This window comes from Chanodichthys erythropterus, chromosome 11, assembly GCF_024489055.1.
Source record: "Chanodichthys erythropterus isolate Z2021 chromosome 11, ASM2448905v1, whole genome shotgun sequence".
In the NCBI taxonomy this organism is placed as follows: domain Eukaryota; kingdom Metazoa; phylum Chordata; class Actinopteri; order Cypriniformes; family Xenocyprididae; genus Chanodichthys; species Chanodichthys erythropterus.
The window spans coordinates 6700628-6713248 of NC_090231.1; positions in this window are offsets into that span (position 1 = coordinate 6700628).

Genomic DNA, 12621 nt, shown 5'->3' on the forward strand with positions numbered 1-12621 from the left:
TCAGAACCTTGTCAAATTAAGTCTTTTTTGTTTGTTGTGTTTAGGCCATCTTTTGTTTGTTCAAAGATTTGTGGCATAACCTAGTTTTTTCTGTAGTGCCTTTGTCATTGTCATGCCTGGATATGCCCTTTCTTCTGCTCTTGAGGCAAAGTGGCGGGGAATCGAATTGTTTGTGGCCACCATAAGCATGAGGAAATGTGTTTGAATAACAGCCTTTGGTAGGTTGATGCACAACTGATGCAGTGCCTTGCTGGCTGGCAGTTATCTGAGGAAAAAGCCTGTGGGCCCTAACATATTTTAATGCGGCCATTTCTTTAAAAGATTTTAATAACATAATTCCTTGTAATAAAACAGACATTTTAAAATACGCAGAGTAAAATGAGCAAATCATATGTATTCAGCAGTGCCATTCGCAATGACTGTCAGGCTTAACAATTAACCAAAATCACATGATTAAACCATTAGATGCAAAATATTCTTGTATGCCTGTGATGGAAACATTGTATGCTATATATAGGACATTCAGCGTAAGCTTTTTGAAGAATACCGAAAGCGGAAGCACGTTCAAGGCGATCATTTGTGTTTATAAAGCATATACTGTTGTATGACCGATCGTTTCGCTAGATAAGACCCTTATTCCTCGTCTGGTATCGTTTAAAGCCCTTTGAAGCTGCACTGAAACTGTAATTTTGACCTTCAACCATCTGGAGGCCATTGAAGTCCACTATAAGGAGAATAATCCTGGAATGTTTTCATCAAAAACCTTCATTTCTTTTCGACTGACGAAAGAAAGACATGAACATCTTGGATGACATGGGGGTGAGTAAATTATCAGGAAAATTTTATTTGAAAGTGGACTAATCCTTTAACATGGACATCGACAAACATGCCCAGGTTATATTTCACTCAAAAATAACAAGAAAGAAATAATAAACTATATTTTGCTTTAAAAAATTTGCTTAATATTTGGTCCAGTAGGATATTTGAAATACCATTGTAATATTTTGACAATTACACACGCGATTAATATAATGTGAAACGTAGAAAAAAATGTTGTAATGCATTTATACTAGCCTGACTTCGTCATACTCATATTCTAGGCAGAATGTGAGTCTGATACTGCTCCATTGCGCTTGAATTATGGGGCGTGTCTTAACCGAACCAGCAAAAAAAAAAAAACTCTGCACTCAATTGGATAGACCTACAACCAATTAGAGCAACGCAGTAAGTGACGTATGTTGAACTTGTACTTAAACTTTTGCCGAATCCCGTTGGAAGGACGGCAAACACATCTTTCCCATCGACAAATGCCTGGATTGCGGTTCTTTGTTCGTCTTTTAAAATTAATGCGCTGTCGATTTCTTTCGGAATCTAAACATCTTACTTCTCCAGCTGCAGTCATCGTTGGTGAAAACCGATTCAACCCAAGCGCTCTTTGATGACGTGGGTGGTTACGTAACCGCAGATAGCCTGTCCATCATCGATTAAAGCCCGCCCTGGCAATTTGATTGGCTCGGCCTTCTGGGAGCCGAGCATAATTACTCCACAATGGATCGAGTCCAGACCGAACTTCCCATCCAAAAAATGTTGTGGGCGGGGTTCGGGCTGGCACCCAGGCTACATTTATACATCATAGTATGTTACACTGATTTGAATATATCCTGATACACTATCTGATTTAATGGGAATCACTGAGAATTACAAAAGAAATTAGAATTTATTTTGTCATGAAAATGTCACAATGGAAACTATAAATATTTGGTTCATTTTCAGCATCTTAAGGCTTTACATAATGTTTTGCATAAAAAAATATGTATTTATATTTTGGGCTAGACATCTCATACATGGACAATATAGATAAGGAGCATGACAAAGTGACTTAGTCTGCAAATATGGTGTCCTGGTTCTGAAATCATTTAAGCATCACAGTTTCCAATGGATAACTAGAGACGAACACAATCTGAGACATATTTTAAAATACCCTTACTCCTCCAAGGTTTATAATGGTTGTGAATGGGAACCCGAAAAAAAAAAAAAAAAAAAAAAAAAAAGCATCCATCCATAAAAAGAAATGAATCCATATGACTCCAGAGAGTTAATAAAGGCCTTTTGAAGCAAAGGTATGCATTTTTGTAATGATGTTTTGTTTTTCTCTATCCTCTGTGCCTCCGTGTTTGTCATTGCATGGGGTAAAAGGTTGCTCTTCCACCCGGTATGTGTACAGTTGTCCACCGGAAGCCAATTATTTGAATTGATAAAGTTTTAAATATGGATATTTATGGATGGATATGGATTATTTTCTTAAAAATAAATAAATAAATAAATACATCTCAGATTGTGTTCGTCTGAAAGAAGATAATCATATACAACTAGCATGGCTTGAGGGTGAGTAAATCATGGGAGAATTTTCATTTTTGGGTGAACTATCTCTTCAAGCTTAGATGTGATTGCTTCAGACAGATGAAGATGTTCCCTGTCAATGGTGCTATCATAAAGAAGGAGTTTCCAGCTGTTTCAGTGTCAATATTGAGTCTCTGAAAGGGTCATGAAACCCCAAAACACATTTTTTGAGATGTGAATATACTGTATGTACTACTGTATATACTTTATGAACTACAAACAAGATTCGAAAAAAGTTGGGACACTGTACAAATTGTGAATAAAAAAGGAATGCAATAATTTACAAATCTCATAAACTTATATTTTATTCACAATAGAATATAGATAACATATCAAATGTTGAAAGTGTGACATTTTGAAATGTCATGCCAAATATTGGCTCATTTTGGATTTCATGAGAGCTACACATTCCAAAAAAGTTTGGACAGGTAGCAATAAGAGGCTGAAAAAGTTAAATGTAAATATATAAGGAACAGCTGGAGGACCAATTTGCAACTTATAAGTTAGTCAATTGGCAACATGATTGGGTATAAAAAGAGCCTCTCAGAGTGGCAGTGTCTCTCAGAAGTCAAGATGGGCAGAGGATCACCAATTCCCCCAATGCTGCGGCCAAAAATAGTGGAGCAATATCAGAAAGGAGTTTCTCAGAGAAAAATTGCAAAGAGTTTGAAGTTATCATCATCTACAGTGCATAATATCATCCAAAGATTCAGAGAATCTGGAACAATCTCTTGTGTATAAGGGTCAAGGCCGGAAAACCATACTGGATGCCCATGATCTTCGGGCCCTTAGATGGCACTGCATCACATACAGGAATGTTACTGTAATGGAAATCACTACATGGGCTCAGGAATACTTCCAGAAAACATTGTCAGTGAACACAATCCATTCGTGCCATTCGCCTTTGCCGGCTAAATCTCTATAGGTCAAAAAAGGAGCCATATCTAAACATGATCCAGAAGCGCAGGCGTTTTCTCTGGGCCAAGGCTCATTTAAAATGGACTGTGGCAAAGTGGAAAACTGTTCTGTGGTCAGACGAATCAAAATTTGAAGTTCTTTTTGGAAAACTGGGACGCCATGTCATCCGGACTAAAGAGGACAAGGACAACCCAAGTTGTTATCAGCGCTCAGTTCAGAAGCCTGCATCTCTGATGGTATGGGGTTGCATGAGTGCGTGTGGCATGGGCAGCTTACACATCTGGAAAGGCACCATCAATGCTGAAAGGTATATCCACGTTCTAGAACAACATATGCTCCCATCCAGACGTCGTGTCTTTCAGGGAAGACCTTGCATTTTCCAACATGACAATGCCAGACCACATACTGCATCAATTACAACATCATGGCTGCGTAGAAGAAGGATCCGGGTACTGAAATGGCCAGCCTGCAGTCCAGATCTTTCGCCCATAGAAAACATTTGGAGCATCATAAAGAGGAAGATGCGACAAAGAAGACCTAAGACAGTTGAGCAACTAGAAGCCGGTATTAGACAAGAATGGGACAACATTCCTGTTCCTAAACTTGAGCAACTTGTCTCTTCAGTCCCTAGACGTTTGCAGACTGTTATAAAAAGAAGAGGGGATGCCACACAGTGGTAAACATGGCCTTGTCCCAACTTTTTTGAGATGTGTTGATACCATGAAATTTAAAATCAACTTATTGTTCCCTTAAAATGATACAATTTCTCAGGTTAAACATTTGATATGTCATCTATGTTGTATTCTGAATAAAATATTGAAATTTGAAACTTCCACATCATTGCATTTTGTTTTTATTCACAATTTGTACAGTGTCCCAACTTTTTTGGAATAGGAATTTCTGTTTTCCGGTTTGAAAAGCAAAGTCAGAGCAACATCTCGGCTTCTGACGTCAATGCGTAATACCAGCAAGATTCTGAGTGGTGATTAGCTGCCAGGGCTCCAGTCGTGGTTGGACGAATGGGGGTTGGACGTCAACCATTTCTGAGCATTTCTCTGCATTTATTCATGACAAAGAGCTCATTAATTCTATTTATGAGAATTAACTTTTTTAAAGGTGCCGTAAAATGCATTTTCAAAAGATAATATAAGTCAAAGGTGTCCCCTGCATGTGTCTGTGAAGTTTCAGCTCAAAAATACCCCATAGATTTTTTTATTTCATTTTTTTTAACTACCTATTTTGGGGCATCATTAAATATGCGCCGATTCAGGCTGCGGCCCCTTTAAATTCTTGTGCTCCCCGCCCTGAGCTCTCGACTGCCTTCAAACAGCATAAACAAAGTTCACACAGCTAATATAACCCTCAAAATGGATCTTTACAAAGTGTTCGTCATGCAACATGTCTAATCACGTTAGTATGGTATTTATTTGGATGTTTACATTTGATTCTGAATGATGGTGCTCCGTGGCTAAAGCTAACATTACACACTGTTGGAGAGATTTATAAAGAAAGTTGTGTTTGTGCATTATACAGACTGCAAGTGTTTAAAAAATGAAAATAACGACAGTCTTGTCTCCATGAATATAGTAAAAAACGATGGTAACTTTAACCACATTTAACAGTACATTAGCAACATGCTAACGAAACATTTAGAAAGACAATTTACAAATATCACTAAAAATTTCATGGATCATGTCAGTTATTATTGCTCCATCTGCAATTTTTCGCTATTGTCCTTGCTTGCTTACCTAGTCTGATGATTCGGCTGTGCACAGATCCAGACGTTAATACTGGCTGCCCTTGTGTAATGCCTTGAACATGAGCTGGCATATGCAAATATTGGGGGCGTACATATTAATGATCCCAACTGTTATGTTGAGATTCGGCTGTTCTTCAGAGGTCTTTTAAACAAATGAGATTTATATAAGAAGGAGGAAACAATGATGTTTGTGACTCACTGTATGTCATTTCCATGTACTGAACTCTTGTTATTCAACTATGCCAAGGTAAATTCATTTTTCAATTCTATGGCACCTTTAAACCAAGCACTGTATTACAAATGAGATAGCATTACAGCGGAGAGTTCAAATGACGTTCAAATTCACTTCTTGCCTGTTCAACTGCTTTGTTGTCCTTCAGGCACATATAAGTGTGCATTTCCTCAGTAACACAAAAGTGCTGTTTGCTTTTTCCCCGTGATGCATTTAGAGCTGTTGTTTGACTACAAACTCATGGGAAATATCACTGTAATATTTAATATGTAAGAACACGGCGTGCTCATGAGAGTGGTTTAACAACATTTGTCTAGTGGAACATAGATTATATACGGACTGAAGTAAGCATGTTTCAAGTTTTAGACATATTTCATATAATCTATTGCTCATTAACCAGCACCGTGTATGCGCACATTTCATCATGTCTTCAAATGAAATATATGCAAATGGACACTGATTCAGCCTTACGTCTGATAATCACAATGACATGATGAATTATTCTGATAGACAGAAGACCATGTAGAACGCAAATTCAAAGAATAATGGACAAAAAAGTAACTATGCCTTTGTGTTAAACTGACGTGTGTCATCCATTCAGAGACTGTAGTACTCGTATACATGATGAAAATATTAGACTCTTCCATGTTTGTCCCTTGTTTGTTGTCATATGATTGTATTTTTAAAACACATCAAGTTCCTCCTCTCATACATTAATATTCATTATTCTATAATGAATTCATAATGAGTATGTTGCAGGTATGTGTTTTATTGGTTGTTGTCTAACCTCCCCCCACCCCCTCTCTACAATCCCACTTTTCCACAGCTTTACACGCCCATTTATTGAGACTTTTCCAGCTCTGAGGTGTTAAAGACCAGGCTAAAGCAGGGGGGTTTCATGACACTTTAAGGGTGCAGACTGAGCACTAACCCTACAGGGGTTGCACAATGAATCTGAAACACTGGCCAATATAAGGGGCTTTTGCACCGAACCTTTTCATAGTTCCTAAAACTACTGGCTGAAATACCCAGATTTTTTCGTGTTCGCACCATAGGAACTAAGAACGATTTTAGTTCTAAGAACTCCTTTTGGGGGAACTAAATTAGCTCCTACTTCAGAGTAGGGTCTTAATCAGCACTATAGGAACTATCAGTGACGTAAGTGTACTTTTATTGGTCAAACACACATCAAACACCAGCACCCGGCATTTTTAAAAAGCTGTGTAAACATATTTACTTCTCGAACATGGAAAACAGCTATAACAGCCTTTACCTGCTGTCTGCAGGGTTGTGTTCTTTTCTCTGCCTCAATGATATGTAATACTGAATGTTGTCATATGAGATTTCGTCTCTTAGCCCCAATTTTTGCTCTTTTAGTTGCATAAATTAAGCATTTACATCCCATCCCCAAGAAACACAGCTCCGATCATGGCGTCTTCCATCCACTGGTTTTTAGGGTTTGTAAATGCCACGCTTAAAGACGCCACTGTTGGCCGCTTCACAGTTCCTATTTCCAGTGCGAATGCAACCAGGAACATGGCCTGAGGGGGAAATTAGTTCTCGGGGAACTATCCTAGTGACTAGTTCCTATAACAGAGTTCCTAGGACTATTCATTGTGAAAGACCCTACAGAGTTGGAGCATTCAGGCCTAAATGCACAGACTTGTGGCCAATCTTCACTGATTTTACATTCTATCAGTAAGAGCAGAATGTGAAGGTTGAATTATCAGAGTAATAGCACAGCTGTACATAAAATATTACAATCCACACAACATAATGGGAGACATATCAGAGTTCAAAAGAGGATAAATTGTTGGTGCGCGTCTCACTGCCTCATCTGTGACCTGGACAGCAAGTCTTTGTGATGTATCGAAGGCTATGTTATCCAGGGTTATATCGGCATACCACCATGAAGGATGAACCACATCCAACAGGAGTAACTGTGGACGCAAGAGACAGCTGTCTGAAAGGGATATCCAGGTACTGCAGACAACCGTACGCAGAATGCGCAAGTCGACATGCGCCAAATGAGTATCCAGGTACTAACCCGGATTGTATTTAAAAAAAAACATAAAATCACAGCTGCCCAAATCATTGCAGAATTAAATGCGCACCTCGATTCTCCTGTTTCCACCAAAACCGTCTGTCAGGAGCTCCACAGAGTCAATATTCAAGGTCAGGCTGCTATAGCCAAACCTTTGGTCAAATGTTGGTTTCATTGGTGCCAATAGTGCAAATCTTGGGCTGTAGACAGTGTGAGACATGTATTGTTCTCTGATGAGCCCACCTTTAAGTCAAGTCAAGTCACCTTCATTTATATAACGCTTTTTACAATGCAGATTGTGTCAAAGCAGCTTTACATTGATAATTGGTATATAATTTTTCCTTTTAAAGAATAGTGTCAATGCAGGCAGATCAAAAGCACTGTTGAATAAATGTCAAGGATACTGTTGAATATCAAATGTCAAGTCAAATTAAATTAAATTAGGGCTGCACGATTAATCGTATTTTATCACGATAATGCTGCTTCTCTCGATTGATTTTAAATAATCGTCACCATATTGGCCCACTCTATGAAAATGAAGATAATTTGGAAATATTGGAAGTAATATTAGGAATTTCGCTGTTTTATCTTTTGAAGTTCCTAAAGGTTTTACCAGTTTTCATAATGTTGAGCAGCTAGAAATGATTTTTCTTTGCTTTACGAATTTGCCGGGCAATTTGAATCTGGTTTGTCTTATTGCAAACGAATTGTGTTGCTTTAAAATCTAATGTGAATACATATTACAAAGCGCTCACCAAAACCATGTTTTGTATTGATTTACCATCTAACGAAGTTATTATAGTTTATTATATTATTTAGTATTTAAATCTTTGTGCCACCTACAGGCCTTTTGGGTGAAGTGTAGGTTGGTAAAGAACTTGCAATATAGCCATAGTTTCATTACTCTTTTGATAGAATAAACATGATTAATAATCACGATTATAATTTTGAGGAAACTGTGGCACTGGCTGTCGTGTTGATGATGTCTTCACAATGGATGATCTAGTCGACTCGATCTCTGCTGATACAGGGCTGCGTCGTGGTCGTGTCAAGGCACCGGTCCTCGGTCTCATCTGGAAACGGCCCCGAATCCGGTTGACTTTACTGTCTTTCCCACATCTGTGGGAGTTATGGTGTGGAGAAGCCCCAAGGAGGCTCAACACCCGAACTGTTGCTGCCCAGAGTTAAGAACGGGGTGGATTCAATGATGGTTTGGGCTGAAATATCATGGCATTCCCCCCTGTGCTTCATGGGCTGCCAGGTGCAAAGGTCTACCAAACTATTCCGGAGGACCATGTGAACCTAAAGGTTTAATCATTGTTCCTTGAAACGGGTGCCATGTATGGTAATGCATGATAATACACCAATACACACAGCAAGGCTTGTGACAGAATGGTTTGATGAACATGAATGTGAAGTTGAACATCTCACAAAGCCTGCACAATCACCAGATCTGAATATTATCGAGCCACTTTGGGGTATTTTGGAGGAGCGAGTCAGAAAATGTTTTCCTTGACCAGCATCACACAGTGACCTGGACACTGTTCTTGAAGAGGAATGGCTCAAAATCCCTCCGGCCACTGTGAAGGACCTATATCTGACATTCCCAAGAAGAATTGATGCTGTATTGGCCACAGAAGAAGGTCCTACACCATACTAATAAATTATTGTGGTCTAAAACCAAGTGTTTCAGTTTCAGTGTCCAACCCCTGTACATTTCCTATTGCCTTCACAAGTGCAAAAAAATGTGGACTGCAATACATTTTAGAGTTATTATTCTACAGTATTAGATTAGTATTCATGACATGTATGAAACCAGTATTAAGGCACGAATTGGAGGCAGATCTTTTGACTTGCCAGTAAGCAACTTCTATTCAGTCAAACTCACGTTTTCACCAGAAATTAAAAGATATCATAGTCAAAAACATTCTGTGACAAAGGGAAAGACTATCAAAAATGATATCTGACAAACCTAACAAAATGCTTCTCCATCCAAAATTTCTAAACCATTTAGAAACATTGTAGATGTAGTTGTTTTTCTGTAAAACTGTTGAATACTGATGCTAAATATTGAGTGATACTGAAAACTAATGGTCTGCACTTAAACCTCACAATCATAGACACAGTGTTAAAAGTTTCAGAGCACAATGTTTGGCAGAAGTAACCAGCTGATGCACATTACGACCATATTAAATGCTTAGTTTGGCAGGTGAAAATTACTCCCAAGAGAACAGGCCTATTTAGAAAACAGTATATCTAGATAAGTGATGACAGAATATTATGAATTATTGTGCACTGTTGCACCATAATCAAGTGTTAAATTTATTCAGTGTAACTCTCTTTCCGATTTTTGGTAAATAAAAAAGGGGGGTGGGGAAGATCTCGGAATTTTCTTTGAATCAAACCAAGCAAAGCCAGTGACTGATCCAAATATGGAAAATGGGAACAAAGGGAGAGTCACGTTGAGGAACTGTACGTATTCGTGGTGCTTGCTCATGTCACCCTAGAGCAATATCCAATTCCGACGACAGGTGTTGACACCTAGATTAACCTTGGTTTGCAGAGAGCCAGGCTGCAGAGAGCTTATTAGAATGCACTGGGGATGGGAGCTCTACTCCAGGGCTGTAACCCTCAGGGGCTTTGCCTGCTGTGTGTGTCTGACAGCTCGACTACATGTCTGAGTGTGAGTGTGTACCATCTAAAAGAGGACGTGTGGACTGTGGTAACATCGCATTACTGCACACACAGGCATGCACCGTGCAGTGTTCGTCAACCCTGTTGTCCTTTCATGTGCGCGCTTTTGCTCACCCTTAAATTTGATTTAAAATTAGAAAAAAGGGTTTTAAATTCAAACTCTCTCTAATTTATCTATACAATTCTGGTGGGGGTAGCATCACCCCTCACCTGGACTATGAAAATGGATTTTATTGGTCAAATAGAGTAGATTTTTAGTTTAGTAAGTGCATAGGATTTCTGGAATTGATATTAGGCTACTATAGCAACAATTTAGGTAAGGACAGTCTGTTTCACAGTCACATTTATGATTGGTGGTGGTATCACGGTAACTTGTCTGTATTCTTAAAACTTTCCTTTTTTGTTTTATGTAGTAATATTATTCAATGCTCTGCCATCTGTTTAAGTAATCTAAGCCTCAGACGTCAAACCCACAGACCGCTGGCTGAACATCTGATGCATGTAAGTCTAATGCATATATAAATAAAAAATAGCATTTCCATGACTTTCCAAAAGAGGGGAAAATATAAAGATATTAATTTCAGCAATCAGAAAAAAAGAATAAATTTGGCTTCTGTGAAAATGGTCCATTGGAAAACACTCAAATTACTAACAATGAATTGTATCACCAATAGCTTTGTGTTTGCACACAATGTTTGCAATCACACAATTCACAAAATTTGAATGCAATTTGCACAACGCAGTTCCTGTTCCTGGTGTTCAGTTCAGAGTCACTCGGCTCGTTAAAATGCAGAAAATGTGGATTAACAATCAGTTCTCGTGCTCTTCTCTGTCATTTTGATCTTTTGATGAATTCCTGCTGCTATGATCAATAGAAAACGTAAATATTACATTTCATTTACTGCCTGCTTTCCGTGGGCAACAATATGATGCTAATTGCGCAATACAAATAGCGCAGAGTTCTGTGAATGGGACACGATCTGTAATGAGTCTAATTTACATAAGACTTGTGTTTGTGCTGAAAAGAATGACAATGACTTAATTTAAATACTATTTCAGTGCATTTAGCACCATTTAGCATGTCACAGCCGTGAATGTGATTTGCTACTTGCGGTTGATAGCTGGTGACCAGCAAGGGGTCAATGTTTTCCTGGGTGTTTTGGCCTCAGGTAGATGTTGAGCATATTTCACATTGGCCATGTTTTCCAACAAAATTAACTTTTTTGCAAGCATTGCAAATATTGTATTATTGTATAGTAGATGCCTGTCCAGTGATCAGTTGTTTTTGGAGAGTTCCTAAAAGGGTGAAATAGGCTTTTTTCCCCATGTCTGCTGCCTTTGACATTGCATCTTAGGATAGTCACTAGCAAAGGGTTTTGGTGTTGTTCTGCTATTAGCCATTCAGGGTGGTAATTTTCCTACATACATTTTCCTACAAATATCATATGAAAATTTGGCAGGATGGGTATGGAAACAGTTTTTGCTGCATCCTAGCCCTGGACAAATGATGTATCACAGCTTAATTCAGATTGGAAATACAATGATTAGTTGTCAGGCAGATGCATGGTGCCCTTTACATCTGAACTCCACAAACAATTTATACTCACTACGGATTGCTTAATTGGCCTTGTGATAAGACGGAAAGCAAACATTCCAGTCATTTCATCTAAAAGTTCTTCAAGGCTATCATGGACTACTTTCCATCAATTACGCACCAGGAATGAATTATGTGCTTAAAAGCTACACTTTCTTTATTGCATGTTATAATGCTTTTATTTTTGCTTTTTAAGTATATTATGCTGTAACATATCTAACTGACAGATGGAGTTATTTCAAAAGCAACAAAAAACATGTACAGTCCTATTTTATCATATTTCAAAAGCCTATACATTATGTAACCAAGGCTTAAAGATGCAATGTGTTCCATTTGGGAGGATCTAATGACAGAAATGCAATATAATGTAAATAACTATGTTCTAAGTGGTACATAAAGACCTTACCTAATGAACCGTGTGGCGAGGGGGGCATGGTTCAGCGAGGTCTGCAACTGGAGAGAGTGTCGGGAGACACGTGGTAAGCGAGTGGGTTAAATGTAAATTACGAACACCTGTTTCTCATTCCAGTAATTGGCGCAGAGACAGGATAAAACGCCAGGAGAAGCAGGAGTGTGGGAGAGAGAGAGGGACTGCTGACTGAGAGACTGAGCACGACAACAGCACTGGAGAGAAGCCCTATTGTGGATTGTTTATACAGTTCTGGAGTGAAGCCCCTTTGTGGATTGTTTATTTTCGTTGTTGTGCGGTGCACAGACTTTTGTTGGACATTTTTTATATACACTAAATAAAGCTCAGTCAGCAGTCAAAAGCCAACCCTTGTCCTGTTCCTTCCCTACGAACTTTGAACTTTACTACACTGGTGCCAAAACCCGGGAAGGAAGAAGGGAGCCGCCGCCATGCAAACGCCCTCCGCCGGGCCGTTTGCGGACATCATATCATCCCTCGCGGTCTTACACCAAGACCAACATCAAGCCCTGCTGGACCTCCGTTCGGATCAGGAGCGGCGTTTCCAGGCCAT